Genomic DNA, 17,657 nt, shown 5'->3' with positions numbered 1-17,657 from the left:
ACATGGTGAGAGAGCCTCGCAGGGGCCAACTCTTTGTTCAACTGTAAGGGCGAGGAGGTTTCTACAGCAGGGTTGTACGAGATATCTGGCTTATATCTTAGATACAAGGGTTGAGACCACGACGGATATGGGCAGTTTTCCGGTTGTGCAGGAGTTTCGAGATGTCTTCCCCGAATAGCTACCAGGAGTGCCTCCAGAGAGGCAGGTGGAGTTTCGCATTGATTTAGTGTCGGGTGCTGCCCGAATAGCAAAGGCACCGTATCGGTTGGCACCACCTGAGATGCAGGAGTTATCTACGTAGCTGCAGGAGATGTTAGATCGAGGGTTCATCCGTCCGAGAAGTTCTCCGTGGGGAGCACCGATCCTTTTCGTGAAAAAGAAGGATGGATCGCATAGGATGTGCATTGATTACATAGATCCGAACAAACTAACGACAAAGAACCGTTATCCGTTGCCGAGGATCGATGATTTATTTTATCAGCTTTAGGGTGCATCTTGGTTTTCCAAGATTGATCTTCGGTCTGGGTATCATTAGATGCGGATACGGGATGAGGATATACCGAAGACAGCCTTCAGGACTCGGTATGGGCACTATGAATTTGTGGCGATGCCGTTTGGGCTCACCAATGCCCCAACAGCATTCATGGACCTCATGAACAGAGTGTGTAGACCGATGCTGGATCGGTCGGTGATTGTTTTTATCGATGATATTTTGGCCTATTCTAAGACCAGGGAGCAGCACGAGCAACATTTGAGGGAGGTATTGGAGACCCTGAGGGCGGAGAAGCTTTACACAAAGTTCTCCAAATTTGATTTCTGGCTGCGGGAAGTTTAGTATTTGGGCCATGTCATCAATCAGGAGGGTATTTCGGACGATCCAACCAAGGTGGAGGCTTTGATGCGGTGGGAAGTACCGAGGAATGCATCAGAGATCCGTAGCTTCTTGGGTTTAGTGGGCTATTACCAGAGATTTATCCAGGATTTCTCCAAGATTGTTGTGCCATTGACCCGCTTGACCAAGAAGAATGTGGCCTTTCGGTGGGGTGCATATCAGCAGATGGCTTTTGAGACCCTGAGACGGAGGTTATGTGAGCCTCCGATTCCAGTGCTACCTGAGGGGTTGGATGATTTAGTGGTGTACTGTGACGCATCCATTTCAGGTTAGGTGTGGTATTGATGTAGACGGGGCATGTCATTTTATGTGAAACCCTAATTTCACTTGGGCCTTAAGTTGGGCCTTTATTTTGGGCTTTAGTGATTGGGCCAATAATGGGCCATTCAAGAACAATCATATGGACTAGAATAATTTAATGGGCTTAAGGGTAAGGCCCATGTTTGGGGTTTGGGCCCAATTTGGAAAATGGGGCCATAGATGGGCCATAGTTCGGGCCTTGATGAGCATGAGTTATTGGACCATCAGAATGTCAAGTATTGGACCAAGAATAAATGGTTGGGTCTGAAGGCAAGACCATGTAGAGACTTGGGCCCAATTGAGAAAATTGGGTCATAGATGGGCCATGGTTGGGCCTTGGTTAATTATTAGAGTTGTGGGCCTTTGGGACTGGGCCTCGGGCTTGAATAAAGCTAAGATAGGGGTAAAGCAGTCTTTTACCCCAAGCATGGACTTATGAGTATATGTGATGGAACCCAATTATTAATTGGGTGTTATTTTGATGTTGACAGATTCGGGAATCTGTCATCCAGCAGCTAGGGTTTTGTCAGCAGGACTTCAACAGTGTGAGGTGAGTTTTCCTCTAGAAGGAACGGGTCTAAGACACCAATGTCGGCCCGTTTATGTATTTGCAGTATGTCGGGGTAAGCCCGATGTAGTTTATATGTTTCCGGACTTCAGTCCGATGTCGGGGCGGTCCCGAGAAGTAGTTATCTATTCTTGATGTCTTTGTGATTCATGCATGTTTATGTTAGGTGTTATATGTTCCGGAATTCGGTCCGATGTCGGGCAAGCCCGATGTAGTATATGTGATTATGTTATATGTTTATGTTATGTTTAGTTTATACCGGAATTCGGTCTGATACCGGGCGGGGCCCAATGCAGTGGGCGGGGCCCAAGTTATTCTGGACTTTGGTCCGATGCTGGGTGGGGCCCTATGCAGTGAGCGGGGCCCAATTTATTCTGGACTTCGGTCCGATGTCGGGCGGGGCCCAATGTAGTGGTCGGGGCCCAAATTTATGTCGAACTTCGGTCCGATGCCAGGCGCGGCCCGATACAGTGGGAAAGGCCCAATATATGTTATATGTGTTATTGTATGGTATGTGGTAGTTTGGGGGAACTCACTAAGCTTCGTGCTTATAGTTTCAGTTTTGGTTTCAGGTATTTCTACTAGAAAAAGGAAGGGCTCGGGATGATCGCATGGCACACACCACAGCTTTCAGCCTGGGATTGATTGAGACTCTGATATATTTTCTCATTTGTTTTTGATACAATATTTGATATGAGATTTTGAGATACATAACACTTGGTTTTCTTATTGATTATGGATGATTATAGTTTTTATAATATTTTCAAAACGAAATTTTTGGCTTGTGTTTTTGGGATGTTTCACCGACGGTGATCAGATCTTGAGTTCCAGGTGGGGGAATTCGTACTGCTGAAGGTGTCGCCGTGGAAAGGGATTATCAGGTTTCAGAAGAAGGGCAAATTAGGGCCTCGGCTCATAGGCCCGTTTAGGATCACGACTCGAGTAGTCAGGGTGGCATAACGCTTAGAGTTGCCAGAGGAGCTTAGTCAGATTCACAACACTTTCCATGTGTCTCAGCTTCGGAAGTGTGTTGCTGACGAGTCCGCGGTTATTTCCTTAGATGATATTCAGGTGGATGGGAGCCTGAATTATGTTGAGAGGCCGGTCGCCATTTTATACAAGAATACAAAAGGTCTTCGGAACATGGAGGTGAAATTGGTAAAGGTGCAATGGCAGCACTGAAAGGGCTCCGAATGAACTTGGGAACCGGAGGAGGAGATGCGGGTGCATTACCCCGATCTGTTTTCAGCTACAAACTTCGAGGATGAAGTCTAGTTCAAGTGGGGGAGAGTTGTAACACCCTGAATCAGGTATGACTTGAAACCCTCAAGAATTCTCATTTTTACATAAATGGTCCTTTGAGTACGTTGTGCGTACTTAAGTGTACGCTTAGCGTACTAAGTATTGATGGTCGTGGAGGAGCTGGACGTACGTTGGGTGTACGTGCCAGGGGTTCAAAACCCTATTTTCGGACAACAGACCTATTTAAGCGACCTTAAGTCCCTTGGACTTAACCCTAGAGAGCCTCCACAACCTTTGAACGTTCTTCCACTCCATAGAAAACTTGTGATACCATTTTGAGCTTTAAAGAGTGCATTTGTGGCCCTTTTAGTGATCATCTCAAGAGAAGGAAGTGGTCAAGCAAGCTTGGGATGAGTTGGTGCTTGCGGATCTGCATCTTGGTCATCTTGCAAAGCTTCTGGAGGTAAAAAGCTTGCATCTTTCCACTTAAATCTCTAGATCTAGCTAGGGTTTTCCACCTTGTCCCTTTTGGTTGATTTTGGACCTCCTTTTGTGATTTAAGTAACTCCAGAAGATGGAAATGGTAGATCTAAGGTCCCTTGGTCCTTTAGTAGCATAAAAATGGAGTCTTGGTGGAAGTATTGGCCTCATGCATGGGTTAAAGACCTTGGAAAGGTCTTAATGGAGGTGTTGGGTGTTTATGAAGCATGCAAAGGCATAAAGTTGCCAACTTTATGCCTTAGGACGTCTTAAATAACTTAGATATGGCTTTTAGACGTAAAGGAATCGAGTATTAGGCACTTAATGGAGAAAGTGCTTAATCTGGTAGTACGCTGGGCGTAACCCAGTGTAAGCTGAGCGTAGTCTCGAAACCCCCAGTACGCTGCGCGTACCAGAATGGTACGCCGAGCGTACGCATTACAGTTGGGCCCGAATCTGTTTTGGACCTCATTTGGTTATTGGGCATGGATGTATTTTGGGAATTATGAGTCATATTATCTGTTTTGGACCATGGACATGTCAATTGGGTCTTATTGGGCCAAGAGGCCCATTAATGATATTGGACTTAGACTTTGGGCCCATTAACTAGGATATGATAATTGGGCCTCATGGAAGGGTTTGGAGTTTGTGTTCTTTTGATTAAGTAAGGTCCGGGCATTAATTAATATTATTATTCAGCACGGGAGGTTACAAACTATTAGGAGAGCAGCTTTTGTATTCAACAGACAGATGTGAGTCTTCTCACCATACTTATGGGTCTAAGGCACCAAGGCCGGACCATTATGTGATTTTGATATATGTGTTAGTCATTCTGTGATTTGATATGCTATGTGATGTGTTTTGCATGGAAGACCCTGGGGGAGCCCGAGGAATTGGATGTAAGACCATGTGGGGTAGCCCATGGCATTCCTAGGTAAAGACCATGTGGGGTAGCCCATGACATTGGATGTAAGACCATGTGGGGTAGCCCATGGCATTCCCTCAGGTTTTATGTATACATGGCTTATGTGATATGTGTGTAGCTTAATAGCTAACATGTTATGTGTATGTGATTGTGTGTGGTATGCTCTAGGGAACTCACTAAGCATTTCGCTTACAGGTTTTTGATTTGTTTCAGGTACATCTGTGCCCAAGGGCAAGGGCAAGGCGTGATGGCGCAGCGTGCACTCTATCTCTCTCTTACACTGTTATGGTTTAGGGACACTCTGATGTTTTAAAAAAATAAAATTGTAATGATTTTGAATTGAAATCAAATTGTGTTGGGATTTCATGAATTATGCAAAGGTGTTGATTTATTAAAATGAAAATTTTCTATGTAAAATTTGGGTCGTTACAACTAGACTGAATGTAGCAAGTATCATCAAAATCAGAGTAGGTCCCATAAACATAGCACAAAAGGTGTGTATGATGCAGTTAACACAAGCTCTTCCCCTTCAAAATGGAAGTACCTAAAACATAAACTAAAAACCGTAAGCACAAAGCTTAGTGATTTTCCCCCAACTACCACATACCATTCATGCAATAAACATATAGTGGGCCCCGCCCAGTCATAGGGACCCACCTGGTCATCGGGCCCCGCTCGGTCATCGAGCCCCGCTCGGTCATCGAGCTGAGCTCGGAAAGCATATAAACACATACATATGCAATATACATACATAGCATACAAATAATCATTGGGCCCTGCCTGGAATTGGACCTTAGCCCAGAAGGCATATAAACACATACACATGCAAGAGTCACGAAGACAGCTAGCATAAACATGGGCCAGCATTGGTGCCTTCGCCCGCTAACCCGGTAAGGAAGCTCACCTTAAAAAGATGAATTTCCCAGAAAGAAATCTCTAGCTGCTGCCCTGGCGACTCCCCGAACTAACAATACCAAAATAATATTTAATCAAAATCCAATAATCCCACTTAAGGTGAAATGACCATTTCACCCCTGGCCTGATTTGGTTCATGACCAAGGCCCAAAACTATAACATAAAAGGTTCAACACAAGATAATCATCCAAGCCCACTAGTGGCCCAATTTTCCAAACTGGGTCCAAACCTCTCTAATGGGCCTTACCCTAAAGCCTAATAATATCCTAGTCCAAAAGCTTGATGTTAGATGGCCCACTAAGGCCCAATGTAACAAGGCCAAGAAAATGGCCCAAATAAGCAACTGATGGATCGAACGCTGGCCGTTCGTCACTAGTCAACTAATAGTGAGCCACAACCGGAACGTTGGGCGTTCCTCGACCCAACGCGGGGCGTTTGCACACTGACTCCCAAAAATGATTATTAAGCACTTTATGCTTAAAGCCATTCGACCAAAGCATAGATCTAAGTCCTAAAGAGCATCTAGAACCCTAAAGTTACTGACTTGGTGGCTTTGCATGCCCCAAAAGGTCCCAACTTCAAGATATAGCGTTTAACTTCCATATAAAGGTCTTAATCTCTTGCATGGGGTATAAACAACTCTAAAGATGCAAACTTTATGAATCTAGAACACCATAAACACCAAGAAAAGCAACTCAAAGCTTCTGAAGTGATCATAACTGCAAGATCTCAACTATGGGACCAAAATGGGACTAAAATCCATAAAGACTTAGATCTAAGCTTCTATTGAGCAAGGTTAGAGCTTTATACCTCAAATGTGCTAAAAATGGAGCAGAGAACCAAGATCTATGAGCTTCTACTTGAACCACCACCTTGCACCAAACTTCTCTTCCTTAAATGAGCTTCAAGCACATACCAAAACACACACAATGAGCTTACAACACTCAAGGAGGCTCTACGGTTTCGAGATTTGGGTTTGGGGGTATGGAGACTGGAAATTAGGCCAACACCTGAGACTTAAGGTGTTTAAATAGGTCTCAAACCCGAAAATTTAGGGTTTAAGCTCTGCGCGTGAACGCCCCGTTTTTGAGCTCCGCCCCCCAAAATCCAAACTTGGCGGAAATGGTCCCTCCTCCCTTCAACTTGCAAAACACAGCCAAAAAGCAATAAATTAATATATAAGGGACCAAATATGAATAATACTTGGATCAACTGTTACTATATATATATATATATATATATATATATATATATATATATATATATATATATATATATATATATATATATAGGAAAAAGTTCAATAGATAACCATAATTATTGGTTCTCCAAGGAACCAAATATTTTTTTCAAGTTCTAGAGCTTATTCTTTATCGAAAAAAAAACTAAAAATAACTAAATTCATAACTTAACATTGTGAATGTTAAATATATTTTTCGGATTCACCGTGTGAATTTAAATTCACATTGTGAATTTTCAAAGATTCACATTGTGAATTTGACGGTTTTTTTATAGAGTTTGATATCATTGGAAAAAGGATAAAAAGTTATGAATTTCTGTATTTTTAGTTTTTTTTTTGATAAAAAATAAGTTCTAAAAGTTGAAAAAAAGATTGATTCATTGGTTCCTTGGTTAATTATGGTTCTCTATTGAAACTATATATATATATATATATATATATATATATATATATATATATATATATATATATATATATATATATATATATATATATACATACTAGTCGTTTATCCGCGCCAAGCAACGGGTGTTAGTAGTTTTTTCAGAATTTAGTTTCTATAGGTGCTTAGTTTTTTTGTGCCAATAATTTAATGCACCAAATAAATAGTGTGAGTTAAAAACTCGATTCAGTGCAATCTTAAAACCCTCATACTCAACTCACTCGCGCAATGTGGCGAACGGTGGAACCGAGGGGGGGGGGGGGAAGGGGAGGGTTAAATAGTTACGTTTCCACGATAAGTTTCCTTTCATTCTTTATTGTATTTTGGAAGTATGTTCCTTTTATTACTATGTTTTCTCGGCTAACATAATGCTAGCTATTAAATATAATTGTTCCTCGAAAGTTTCGTTTCAGTGGATGGTGTATAGTTTCGTTTTAATAGGCGGAATATACATTTTTTTGGCAATTAGTTTCACATCGGTTGGACGTTTAGGGTTAAAAAGAAAAGTGTATTGTAGTTTTAAATTAAAATCAAATTTACCCGACGTTTTGTATTAAAAAAAAGTATGTTGTTATGTGTTAAATAAAGCTCGTTGTTTATCTTTTAAAAATAAATGTATGTTTTTGTTTTCTTTTAAAAATAAAAATATTTTGTTTTTGTTATCAAAATAAAAGTAATTTGTATTTTATAAAAATTATGTATCACTACCATCTATGGTCTTTGTGGTCTTATTTATTCCTACACATTTAGCCATGGATCTTACAATTTCATACATTGAAGTTTACAGTGGCTTAGAAAGAAAAGATTTTAGGTAAATACGATTGATGTTGTTAATAGAAGATTTTGGTTTGATTTGGGATTAAAATGCTTTAAATACTTGTGACGTTAAAGAAAGGGAAAATGACATAAAAGCCCTTAAGTTTTCACAAAAATGTCGGTTTTACCCTTGGACGTGTTTTATGTCCAGTAAAGCCCAAAGTTTTGTTTAATTTGTTCATTTTTACCATTGTAGCCGGTTTCCAGGTAACCTACCGGTTACCTAGGTTACCTAATGCCAGTAAAGCCCATGAATTTTCAAAAATGTTTGGATTTACCCTTAAGTTTTTCAAAAATGTTCGGATTACCCTTACCTTGATTATTATTATGATTATTATTATTATTATTATTATTATTATTATTATTAATACATTTTTAATTGTATAAAGATATTTTTTACATACATTTTTAAATGATTAAAATTTTTCATACGTTTTTAATACATTTTTATACATATTATTATTACTATTGTTATTATTATTATTATTATTATTATTATTTAATACATTTTTAAATGTATAAAAATATTTTATACACACATTTTTAAAAATGTATTTATTTGTATTTAGTAGGTATAAGTATAAATATATATTTATTTCATATAAAAATATATTATATACATATAAATATAAAAATACATATTTATATGGTTTATATTATATAAAAGATATAATTATATGTATTTGTACATATTACCGAGTATAAATATGTATTTATTATCAAACATCATACTAAATAGATAAGCAAAATAAATATTCGTTAATTAAAAACATAACGTAACAATTATAAAACCTTCGTAATTAGAAAACCTCAATAAAAACACTCGATTACAGATAAGATTTAGTATAAAATTTGAAAAAACCTCTATTATTCAACTATATTAGGTTAATAGTGAGTAGATAACAATAAATGATCAACAAATAACACTCGTAAATGGAAAATACATAATATAATTAAAAAAAACCCTCGACAAAAACACTTGATCACTGTAAAAATTAAGTATTATCAACTTAAAATCATTCATTAACTATTTTTATTTCAAAAATTGATAACGAAATGTCAAATACGAGTGTAAACTTCATTTATGTTTGTTGTAAGTTCACAAAAAAAGATCACGAAATGCATCATTTTTTATATTGATCTGAAGCATTTGTTTTTGCAAAATCAGTCATTGACGACATTTTTTACTTTATCAAGTTTTTTCTGTTCGATTCAACAATTATAGATGAAGATTTAGGGTTTTCAAATGTATATAAATACTAAATACAAGTACATATATTTTTAAAAATATATTTATATTAGTAAAATATTTTTATACATTTGAAAATGTGTGTATAAAATATTTTTATACATTTAAAAATGTATGTATAAAATATTTTTATATAATTAAAATTGTAATAATAATAATAATAATAATAATAATAATAATAATAATAATAATAATAACAATCAATGTAAGGGTAAATCCGAACATTTTTGAAAAACTTAAGGGTAAATCTAAACATTTTTGAAAATTCAAGGGCTTTACTGGCATTAGGTAACCGGTAGATTACCTGAAAACCGGCTACAAGGGTAAAAATGAACAAATTAAACAAAAATTCGGGCTTTACTTGACATAAAACACGTCCAAGGGTAAAACCGACATTTTTGTGAAAACTTAAGGGCTTTTATGTCATTTTCCCTATCCCTTAAAGAAACTATGTTCAAGTGGCCTAAAGAGCACCCAAGATGTTTGTGGCGTATTAACCAATTAAGTGGAAAAAATGACAATTAAAAGTTCTTAACATCCAATGGATAAATAAACAATTGATTGACATTTTTTATGTTAACAACCACATGCATTGTTAATTAATTGACTTTTCCCTGTTAAAACTCATGTTTGCATATATAGCTTAATAGATTAAGTCCATTGACTAGAATAGAAACAACAAATTTGAATCGTGCATCACCCAAAGCATAATTCCTGTAATTTTGTCCCTAAGTTTGGACTTTTTTATGAAGATTGTCCCTAATGACATATTTACCCTTCGAAAAAATTTATTGAAATTTTAATTTAAATAATTCTAAACAATTTTATATATCTGGGGCTAAAACACCCGCCCATACCCACCCTATCTCTTTCTTGTAACCATTTCTTTCTATCTTCCACACAAGACCATCATTCAACCTTTATGCATATTACATGCCAAAACATCTGCAACCAAAAAAAATCTCTTTTCTGGCCATATGATTTTAGTCACTGTGACTTTATTGGCCATGTAAGCATCATCACATTCCATCTATGAATTTACAAATGATTAAAGTGAGACATATTTACATCAAAACATAATACTTCCTTTTGAAGACTCTAATAGCTTGTGACCTTGGTATTTCCTAATAAGAATAGACATAGAACCAAGACAGAAACTCAATTGAATGAAAAAAGACATGTAAAAACCAATCGAAGATATATAATGGAAAAGAAACTAGGTTTGTATCATCCTAAGAACTTTCAACTCCATAGACTCAAAGATGAACTCCATATCTACATAGGAAAAGTAAAAAAACCAACCAAAAGAGCATAAAGTTTTGTTAAACAGAAATGATGAATAAATCAATATACCGCTTAGTATACTTAGGCTAGGATAGTAAGGAAGTTATTGTTGCTCTTTGAAGCATCTTCATACTTAGGGCTAGGGTTCAAAAAAGCAACGAAAAAGAGCCTATTCAAAGCATCTTTATGCTTTCAGTGCTACGAAGTTCATTTTTCTCTCATCTCTTTCTACAATGCTACACTCCAGCTCCCCTTCAAAAAAACTACCAAAAAATAAGTTTTTGTTAAAGATTTTGTTTCCTAATTAAAACAAAGCAAATCCAATCTAAAAGAAAGTGGTTTGTTACCTGATCACATAGCTGTAAAACTGAAAGTTGCAAAATACCCCATTGTGATTTAATTTGTCAAAACAGGTGGCGATATGCAACATGATAGAATCATCAAATCATTGTATTTTTATCGGTCAAACTACTTCCAACCTGAAATAAACATAAACAAAAACAAAAACAATCAACAATTATGATTATAATGGTACCAAATTAAATGTGACAAGCTAACCCATAAAATTGAAACCAAGATATTATATGGTAAAATTTCAGAAAATAAATCTTTGCCTTTTCATTCTTCTAGAATTACATTGACTTTAAATAACAGGAACTCAAAACATGTTGCGAAGGGGAAGATGATGAAATAGTGTAGAGCATATGTTAGCTAATACATCACATAATTGGACCATTAGTTAGGGTTCATCACAAAGACCATTAGTATCATGACAGGTTTGCTAAACAAAACTAGGATAAATAATGAAATCAGATTACTCATGGTGGGACTAATATAAAAATAAATGGATTGTTTACCACTTGATAACCATGTGACAAATGCCCACCATGAGGAAGATCAAGTGCCATGAGCATTTAATAATGCAATTTACTCCTATTTCGGCTAATGACAACCCTCACTGTTTATGTTTCTAGGTGTGTTGTCCTCGGTTGCCAAAATAACTACAGTGAAGTTAAAAAAGAAGTGAATATGCTTGAATTAAGCAGCCTTGTCGCAATCGACCTATTCCAACAAAAAAATATATAAATTTCATATTAGAAAAATTCAACACTCTGTATATTATCACTACCATTTATGACTAACTAAGAAGTTGCACCACGAAATCCCAATTTAGTTTCACTGGGGCATTTCCACAAACAGTTGGCATGTATTGTCTATCCATTAGAAACAATTAAAAAAAATAAGCAAGGGACTTAGACGATTACCTGCAATGTCGTAATCTCACCTATTGCCATTTTTTTCCAGATTTTGAGTTTTGTAATCATATACTCAATTCAGAAAATGATAAAATCAACCCGCAAATTAAATAGATCAAACCCATATCGTTTCACAAAACTAAACATGAATTTTTAAAATTTTGAAATCATTCAAAATCTAAGGATCTATTTAAAAATATTTCATCCAATAAAGATTGTACATCAACATATAGTTAAGAAAAATACCGAAAGGACGGTCTTTTTGGGTTTCCATCTCTTTCTATGGCGATGAATGTGTTAACTAAAGATGGAGGGGGTCGTTGTGTTAAATGACGATGAAGGAGGAAGTAGCAGCTTCAAATATGGGTTATGTGTTGAATGTGAAGTTGTGAAGCCACAATTGTTGAATGTGAAGCCACAATTGTTGAATGTGAAGTTTTTTCAAAGGTTGGCTGAAGACCCGGTTGTGTTTTTTGATTACTTCTGATTTCCATCTCTATATAAGAGATTCATCTGTATTTGTAAAACTTGTATCTAGAGTAACACAGAAAGAGTGCAGATTAGCACCAAGAAATATAAATTCCTAGTTACCGGTGGACGTAGGTCAGAGAATGACCGAACCACATTAAATCCCTCGTGTTCATCCTTGTGTTCTTGTTTTTCGTGAGTTGTGTGTGTGTTTAGAGTCGTGTGTTAAGTGTCTCGATCCTAACAAGTGGTATCAGAGCCTTGGTTTAGCTCCAGAGGGTGATTTTCTGTTTTTTGGTCGAAATTTTTTTTCTCAAAAACGATTTTGGTGTATACCGTTGAAAAGGTCTCGTTCCGAAGATTCCGAAAATATTTTTTTTTGAATTTTTTGACCACCGGAAGACGTCCAAATCGCCGGTCAAAGGTTTGTCGGAATAAGTGACCGGAAAACCAGTCGCCGGAGAAGACGACACTGTAGCGCTTGAACTCGCCGGAGAAGAAGACACTGTAGCACGACGTCAGCAGACACTGTAGCACGACGTCAGCAGTGACGTCAGCAGACACTGTAGCAACACTGTAGCAATCCTGTAGCAGATTTGAAAATTTGCAATTTGGCCCCTGAATTTCCAGAAAATTGCAAGATAGGTCATTGTTCTTTCAGAAAATGGCAGAAAGCATTTAGCTTCAGATTGAGAAGTTTGATGGGAAAGATTTTGGTTGGTGGAAGATGCAAATTGAAGATTTGCTCGTGCAGAAAGACTTGGACGCAGTTTTAGGTGAAAAACCGGAGGCGATGACACAGGCAAACTGGGAGACTTTGGATAAGAAGGCCAAGGCATTTATTAGACTGACGTTGTCAAAGGATGTTGCCTTCAACATTTTGAAGGAGACCTCGGCAAAGGGAATCATGGAGGCATTGTCTAATATGTACGAGAAGCCGTCGGCAGCAAATAAAGTCTTCCTGATTCGGGAACTAGTCAACACGAGGATGAGGGAAGGAAGTTCAATTACAATACACATCAACAATTTGAACTCGATTTTATCCAGACTTGGGTCAGTGGGAATAAAATTTGAGGACGAAGTTCAAGCTTTACTACTGTTATCATCATTACCTGACAGTTGGTCCGGAACAGTTACAGCCGTTACTAGTTCCGCAGGATCGAAAGAGCTCACTTTTGAGGGAATTCAGGATTTAATTCTAGGCGAACACGTCAAACGAAGAAATTCCGGGGAATCATCAAGTGAACAATTGAATGCGGTCAGAGGTAGAAGAAATAACAGAGGTAGTGGGAGCGGGAACAGGAGAAGGAGTCAGTCGAGGACTCGAAATGATGTGACTTGTTGGAACTGTAAAGAGGTTGGACATTTCAGGAATCAATGTCCAAAAGACAAGAAAGAAGTTAACGTTGCAGTAGACCATTCAGATAATGATGTTTTGATTTGTAGTGTGGAGAGCAATGTGGATTCCTGGGTTATGGATTCGGGTGCTTCATTTCACGCTACCCACATCCGTGAAACACTGCGGAATCTGAAAGAAGGGGATTTTGGTAAGGTAAGACTGGCGAACGATGAGGTTCTTGATGTGACGAGCATATGTGACTTAGATCTGAAGACTCCAGTCGGTCCATGGACTTTGAAGGATGTCCGGGTAATTCCAAGTCTGAAGAAACAGTTGATTTCTGTTGGGCAGTTGGATGAACAGGGACACGAGGTTAAGTTCAGGAATGGGCAATGGAAGGTTGTCAAAGGAAATCTTGTGATAGCTCGTGGACATAAGAGGGGTTCATTATATATGGTCAGTTTACCGTCTAAGGTAGTAACCGTCCCAGTTCAGAAGAAAAACAAAATCCGGTTCATAGAGTCTCGTGGACAGAAGAAGGTTTGCTTTGCAGATGGCAAACCCAGAGTCACAGGTCAGATTCAGGTTGAACGTGTTTGGAACGGTTCAGAAAAACCAGTCAAGGGCATTCATAGCAGTGGGAGCATGGGCTTTGTTTCAGCTAGAATACCCAGAACACAGTGGGTTAAGAGAACCAGTATTCCATCTGTAAAAGTCTCTCCAGATTATCTGCTTCACATGGAGAGTGTCGTTTGTTCTCAGGATGTTCCAGGATCGGACAGTTCATTTCAGTGGGAGTCGGTGGAGACAGAGAACATGTCAGTAGCAGACTTAGCCATGACTGATGTGTTGGAGCTAACGAAAGCTTCAACTGGCCTTCAGGTTAATTGAAGAGAAGGCCAGGGTAACTAGGAAGGAGTTAAGATCAATTTTTTTTTTAAATACAGATGCACAGTTGAAGCACAGGTGAAGATTGTTCTGTGGCTTCAAGTGGGAGATTGTTGAATGTGAAGTTGTGAAGCCACAATTGTTGAATGTGAAGCCACAATTGTTGAATGTGAAGTTTTTTCAAAGGTTGGCTGAAGACCCGGTTGTGTTTTTTGACTACTTCTGATTTTCCATCTCTATATAAGAGATTCATCTGTATTTGTAAAACTTGTATCTAGAGTAACACAGAAAGAGTGCATATTAGCACCAAGAAATATAAATTCCTAGTTACCGTTGGACGTAGGTCAGAGAAAGACCGAACCACGTTAAATCCCTCGTGTTCATCCTTGTGTTCTTGTTTTTCATGAGCTGTGTGTGTGTTTAGAGTCGTGTGTTAAGTGTCTCGATACTAACATTATGGAGAGAAAGATGAGACTTATAGTGACGCAGGCTAAGGTCGCGGTGACTTATTGTAACATCGGCGACTCCTTGTGATGTCTACTATAATGTTGTAATGCTATTAGGTAGGGGTTTTAGAGATATATCATGCTGATAGAAATTGTGAGAGAGGAGGGTGGGTTTTAAAAGGATATAACTAGGTGGAAATTTCGGGTTTTCAAGTTTTTGAATGTTCTAAACATTGAGATCGATTTGAATGGGTCTTTTGAGTTTATGAGATGGTTGTTTAAAAATTCAAAATTTTATCTATCAACTTTTTCAAATGTTGACCAAAATAAGTTATGATTTTTTAATACATAAAGTGATTGTACATGATGCATAATGGTTTATACCTCTTAGTTTTCGGCCTTTTATACGGTTCTGGTGTTGTACCCAAGACCACCTTCGTGGCCAGATCCTTTGGTGACACAGTTTTCCTGATTGTTGTTATACATGTGCATGGAATTCCTACTTCCCACGTTCCAATGATACATATTTTCTTATTGTTTGACTTAGTCTTTCCCTTGTTGGTTTATGTTGCACGTTTATATTAACCATGTTGCATTATTCCTATTTTCTAGTATTAGTGGTCTTGCTTATTTTACTATTTAAGAAACCATGTATTTACATTTAAGGAGAATAGAAAGAAGTGTTATTTTAGTCTAATTGTTGTCTTTATTCTTAGGAGACTAGTCATCTCAAATTGGCTCTATCTTGGAGATTGACCATCTCGAATCGGTTTATATCAATTGGTGCTTTCATTCCCGACCTTGCAATGCCTCCCCACCACCATTCTCCATCGAAAGATCATCTTTTGCCTCCATAGCCGATCAATTGGCTCAACTTGTTTCTTAACTATCACCAACAACAACCATCTCAATACCATCATCACCAAGCTAACCGAGACTACTGAAATCCTCACTGCCACATTGATCAAAAGCACAAATATATGGGCTATTACATCACAACCGCTGCCACCATTGCCGCCAACACCACCACCGACATCCCCATCATAACCGTTGATGCTAACAAGGTCGGCATCTCCACCGTTAACACTGCCGACACCCCTACCTTTACCAATCCAATTGAAGATACAACCGTCGTCTCCACCATCACCAAAGGAATCACTCCCACAACCACCGTTGATAACTACTTATGAACATATCTGACAACTCAAGCTATTTTTCAGTCTGTTCGACCAACGATTTCCCACCCTCTTTATTCTCAATGTTTGCTTGTGGGACCTCGAGGACGGGGTCATTTTTAAGGGCGGAGGAATTGATACGGTTCTAGTGTGGTACCCAAGACCACCTCCATGACCGGATCCTTTGGTGACACAACTTAGCGACAATTTTCCTGATTATCGTTATACATGTGCACATAATTCCTCACTTCCCACTTTCGAATGATACATATTTTCTTACTGTTTGACTCAGTCTTTCCCCTGTTGGTTTATGTTGCATGTTTATATTAACCATGTTGCATTATTCCTATTTTCTAGTATTAGTGGTCTTGCTTATTTTACTATTTAAGAAACCATGTATTTACATTTGAGGAGAATAGAAAGAGGTGTTATTTTAGTCTAATTGTTGTCTTTGTTCTTAGGAGACTAGCCATCTCAAATTGGCTCTATCTTGGAGATTGGTCATCTCGACTCTGTTTATATCAGCCTTTGACGAAATTTGCATAATAAGTAGTATAAATATATAAAAGTTTGAATATATAAATACGTTTTTAAATATATAAATACCTTTAAAAATATATCTAAACATTTAAAAAGTATTTAAAGATGTAATTATAAATTTAAAATGTATTTTTTTTGAATTTATACAATATATACGAAAAATATGTATTTTGTATGAGTTTTTACATATAAAAATATAGTTATACATATTAATATTCATTTAATACATGAATAATGTAACAACCAGTTATTTCCGGTCAACAAAAAGTCAATGAAAGTCAAACCAAAAATTGAAAATAGTCAACTAAGTCAAACAAGGGTCGAATAATTAGAAACCATTTGATTTTATCAAAAATTTATAGTTAATTATGTGTTTTAATAAAGAAATCAAATGCATCTAAAAATCAAAGCCACCCTTTTGGCTAAAACCGGGAAATCTCGCATGGGCCCTACCACCGAACCGAAAACTACCTTTTTCGTCCACCAAAATCTCGCAGGAGGCCCACCTATTCTTCGGACCGAAATCAGATTTCGGTCAGCATCAAAATCTGTATGCGAGGGTGCCACCTTCTACACCGAAAATCCCTTATATATATATATATATATATATATATATATATATATATATATATATATATATATATATATTCAGCCGTAAACATACTTCATTTCCCACATTCCAAACAGAGAACACCTTCATTTTTCTCTCAAGTATCATCTGAAAACCTTCAAATCTTTAAGAGAAATCCTTTAAATCTTCATAATTTCACCAAGAACACCAAGAACAATTTTAAAATCTTCAAGCACACCGAAAACACCTTTTGAGAACTGAGAAACCTCGTATGACCCCACCCACTTCGGACCAAGAACCACTAGACCGAAATACTTCCTTGAACGAAGACCCTATGGACCGAAAACCCTTAGTTCTCGGTTGAAGGTGGACCGAAATCGCCTAGAATCCCTTCATATAATTCCTAAGACTTTTGTAAGTATTCGTTACATAACTAAGTGTTGTTTAAATTCTTAATTATTATTTAAATTAATATCTTATTAATTTAAATACGATATCGTGTATAGTTATTGTTAGGATACAATTATTTATACGAGTTCTAACCCGAAGAACTACGCAACCAATCGAGAACTCACTTACAAGGTGAGTTCATACCCCTATGTTTTTACTTTCTTTCAATGT

This window comes from Lactuca virosa, chromosome 8, assembly GCF_052849685.1.
Source record: "Lactuca virosa cultivar CGN04683 chromosome 8, Lactuca_virosa_CGN04683_v6, whole genome shotgun sequence".
In the NCBI taxonomy this organism is placed as follows: Eukaryota; Viridiplantae; Streptophyta; class Magnoliopsida; order Asterales; family Asteraceae; genus Lactuca; species Lactuca virosa.
This window is presented reverse-complemented; position numbering follows the sequence as displayed.